Raw genomic sequence first — 4,615 nt, forward strand, 5'->3', positions numbered from 1 at the left:
ATAGAAAACCTAACTCCATTTGTTGTCTTTGATATCCTAAGAACACAATGACATTCTCGAAATAGCATTAATTTTGTAGTCACCATTAGATCTTATTTGAAAAAGAAAAACAAAAATTAACTCCTTTGAGGAAGGGTGTATTGCCCAATAAATAAACAACAAAGTATTCAAATGCCACTAATCTTAGAGACTGTTCAGCTAGAGGAAAACATGTTTTATCCTGAACTTCCCTTTGCTAGAACTTGGTGCTATACACCCTTGGTGCTGTATAAGATTAAAATAATGGTGATGGGATAATGAAACACACAAAAGGTCAATGATTGAAAATCCAATATAAGCGGGACAGGATGGCTAATATGTGGTGTTTGCTGTGGGAACATAGAGAGGAACAGATAAGTCTTTCATTTTCTGATTTAATTTTTTCCTACTTTGCTTGGCAACTTTAATAGATTAAAAACATTAAATACTAGGATTTGACAGGCTCTGTGGGGAGAAAGGGCAACCTCCTGTGTGGTGGTGGAGACTATCACCAGATGTAGACAGAGTTTTTCTATTCACTTAATGACTGGGTGACTTTGTATAAGTTGCTGAAACTCTCTAAGCTTCAGTTTCTTTATTTATAAAATGGAACTGAGAATACTTCATAGGGTAATCGTCAGAATTATATGAGGACATATATTTAAAGCTGTTTTCACGGTGCCTGATTCATGTAAGCATACAGTAATTATTAGCTTTATTATTATAATCAAGATACTATTTGTTGACTCTTTGTTATAACATTCGTTTTGTGAACATTTCTTCCTTTTATTGAATTGTCAATACCCCTCATAAATCAAGGAATCCCTAACTGGGTAAATTTTCCTTCAGTCTTCTTAATCCCGAAGGCTCAGGTCCATGGCTTCTAGAAGCACAGTACCAGTACCTAGTATCTAGTACCCAGTTACTAGTACCTCCAGGAATAGCCCCTGTTAGCTCTTGCCCTAGCTATTCTAATAATATGCACTCTGTATTTTATTTATCCTAAAATCCAGCTCCAGAGTTAGGAATATGCTACCAACTTCTACATTAATTCCACTTTGCACATCCCTCATAAGTCACAGAAACAAAAGCCAAATTTACAAGTACATTTTGTTCATTGAAAGCAGGTTCTGTAAATCATCCAGAGCTCCTCACTGTGAACACAAAGATGTTATACAGTTTATCCCCATCCTTCACAAATGATAACATTACTGAATTGAATAAAGAATGATTTGAATAGCACTGCAAAATGCAAACTACTATCCAGTTTTTGGGAACCTGAGAGCCTCTCCCATCCACTTCTGTATTGAGCAGAGAGATTCTTCACATCCTCAGGTACCCTGACGTCAACTGTTTATGAATGCCACACAGAGAAACTAAATAACAAACTGATTAAAGAAACTAAATTCTTAGTAACATAAAACAAAACAAACAAGATCACAAAGCCATTCAGTAAACACTAAACACTTCCTCTAGCACAACATTCCACCTTGGCTCTATTAGCTGAGAACAGTAATTTAACAAATTCAATATAATGGGATTGAACTGTGGAGTCTACAGAGGTCTTTAATTGTATTGGTAATATTTAAATTAGGTAAAATACTACAAGTTCTACTACTACAAATACTAGTCCTACTAGTACTAATGATTCTGAAATAAATACAGCAGAATATTAAAATATGATTGATTATGGGTGCCTGGGTGGTTCAGTTGGTCGGTCATCTGCCTTCAGCTCAGGTCATGATCCCGAGGTCCTGGGATGGAGCCCACATAGGGCTCTCTGCTCAGCAGAGAGTCTGCTTGTTCCTCTCCCTCTGCCCTTCCCCATGCTTGTGCTTTCTCTCTCTCTCTCTCTAATTCTCTCTCTCTCTCAAATAACTAAATAAAGTCCTTGAAAAAATAAGTAAAATAAAATTTAATTGATTATGGTGGATGTTTTCTCCATACCTCAGTGTGCTTAAAATGTTTCATGATTTTTTTTTGAAAGTTAAGGTAAAAAGCTACTGATGTGGCAGAGTGGAAATTGGGAGACACGCATTTGAATTCTATTTCTGCTGATGAATCGGTCACTTCTTTCCAATCCTTATTTGTGTTTCTGAAAATCTCTATCTTTGAAAAAATCTATAAAATTGTTCTGCTTCTACTTTACCTGCCTCAAAGATTAAAAAAAAAAAGTTCATGTAAGAAAATCCCTAGAACAGTGTTAGTCACCATTAAATCTTCATTAAATTTATTTTTACTGAAAAATAACATTAATAATAGTTATTGTTATATTTATAATAAAACCTACACACAGCAAGAAGAATGGCATCAACAGTGGCTTTCTAATGCACCTGGTGAGAATCAGCTACTTGTGAAAATGGCCTCAGAGTGACATATGCTGACAAAGAAAAGTGAAGACATACACTAGGTTGGCTCTATGGTCAGAGTGGTGGCGTTTGGGGAGTGTTAATAGGAAAGCAGTACCTATTTTAGTCATTCTCTGGTGAAGAATAATTTAAATTTCTCAGATACAGACAAATTGACAGAGGTACATAGAGGCTGAACAAATTCCTGTTAAAACAAGAACAAATTTGAAATATAAGAGAAATGAGGAATGCCCTGTATCACTTCCAAAAATTTCAGAGACTAAGAAAGAAAAAGACAGGAAGGAAAGAGAAAGGATGGAGAGGGGAAGGAAGGAAGGAAGGGAAGAAGGAAGGAAGGAAGGAAGGAAGGAAGGAAGGAAGGAAGGAAGGAAGGAAGGAAGGAGAATGAAAGAAAAAAAGGAAGAAGAAAGAAAGAAAGAAAGAAAGAAAGAAAGAAAGAAAGAAAGAAAGAAGGAAAGAAAGAAAGAGAAAAAGAAGGAAAGAAAGAAAGAAAGAAGAAAGAAAGAAAGAAAGAAAGAAAGAAAGAAAGAAAGAAAGAAAGAAAGAAAGAAAGAAAGGACAAATGAGCTTTTGAGAGAAAATATAAAGCCACCAGCTTTAAAGAAGTAAATAGATATTTCCAGCTGTGGAATCATTTAATAGAATTCTTTAAAAGAAAAAGAAAAGGTGAAGGAATTTGAGCAGAAATAGCAAAAATCAAGGACCAAACGGAAGAGATTTGCAAAGACGGGATCAAAGCGATGAGTGATGAAGAGTTTAAGCAAGAATCAAAGCTCCAACCACAACCCTCTGGCAGTGAGCAAGAAAGAGGGTGGTGGCCATGAGCTCTGGAGACAGGACAGCAGGGTGAGGTAGTGCCGAAGGAGATGCGACACAGAGCATTTGTGTAGAGCTCCTTGAGGAGAAAGGAAGGAAAAAACAAAACAACACAAGGTAAGGTAGGACTGAACAGAATGTGGTTATTATTCAAAGCAGGAAGGATAAAATAATGTAGCAGGAGCCCTGGCAGCTCACAAAGTTAGGGGACATGGAGGGATTCGTGGAGAAGAGAAGCTATGGGGGCAGGGGGCAGGCCTCAATGCAGAGCCTTCAGTTACAAGGGTGACTGGGTTACCTCTGGCAGTGGATGGCAAGTGAGAGAAAGTCGGAAACAATTAGTATAAAGGAGGAGGGGAGGTATTAGTCACAGTTTTTGAAAGAAACAGGAAGATGATACTGTCAGAGATCAATAAAACCTCTAAGTTCCAGCTAGAAAGCTGTACCAGGAAACATGGCGAGAAGCCTGGCAAGTATGACAAGAACACGGGATGGGGCAGCCAGAGCACTCAGAGGCCAAGGAAGGGTTTTTGGTGTTGTTTGCTCTTGGTTTGTATCTCTGTACTTCAGAGAAAACTGCAGAATATCCTCAAAGGGGGAAATCAGGGGTTACTTATTCAAAAAGATGTGATGGATGAAACAAATACTTTCCCTCTAAGACGATGCAAAAAATACGTGTCATAGAAGGCGTTATAAAACCAGAGAACTCTGGGCAAAGTTTAAGTACAAAAATATCAGACAAGCTGATGAGTAAAACTGCAGAGAGAGCTATTTTTATGTTGTTGCCAAACCTTTCCTATTAGAATGTTCCTGTCAGATTCTGAAGAATGGGGAAGTGAAGAAGCAAAAGAAATCATGTGCAAGCTGACCACAGTCAGGTCTTCTGAAGATAACACTACATTTGCAGTAATAGAAGAAATGCTCCAGTAATGCAAACAAGGAAAAATATCCCAGAGGCGAAGGCATGAATTAACAAAATAAAATGAAAACCATCACAGTGCAAGTTGAAAGAAATTCCAGTTGTCCTGAAGATGTGGTTATTGAAAATGGACCAACAAAGATCCTCAGTGCATGCTCTGAAGAGAAGCTAAAAAAATAAAGTCATGAAAACAAAATAATAAAAGCAATAATAATAAAAATCGAGCAGGTGACTTTATAAAGTACCTGTTCTTAGTCAGACACTATTCCAGCTCCATCATAAACATTAGGTAGTAATAGAATCACAACAACCAGCTAAGGTAGGTGCTGTTATTATGGGGGAAATAGAGACATAGAAAAATTAGCTAATAACTTGCCCAAGGTCGCACAACTATTAAGTAGCAAAGCCTGGATACAAACCCAGACATTTTGCGTACAGACTTTATTTGCCCACTGTGATTTGCTGCCACTGTAAACTCAAATGGGGGGCCTTG

The 4,615-nt window shown here is 37.4% G+C and overlaps 1 long non-coding RNA gene across 1 annotated transcript; it reads left to right on the forward strand.

Annotated features, from left to right (window-relative positions):
* Positions 1-3,184: 3,184 nt before the first annotated feature.
* On the forward strand, positions 3,185-4,343 carry LOC140625613 (uncharacterized). Its single transcript, XR_012024958.1, has 2 exons — positions 3,185-3,320; positions 4,007-4,343. It is a non-coding gene; the product is annotated as an uncharacterized lncRNA (long non-coding RNA).
* The last annotated feature ends 272 nt before the right edge of the window (positions 4,344-4,615 follow it).

This window comes from Canis lupus, chromosome 3 (genome assembly GCF_048164855.1).
Source record: "Canis lupus baileyi chromosome 3, mCanLup2.hap1, whole genome shotgun sequence".
Classification (NCBI taxonomy): Eukaryota; Metazoa; Chordata; class Mammalia; order Carnivora; family Canidae; genus Canis; species Canis lupus.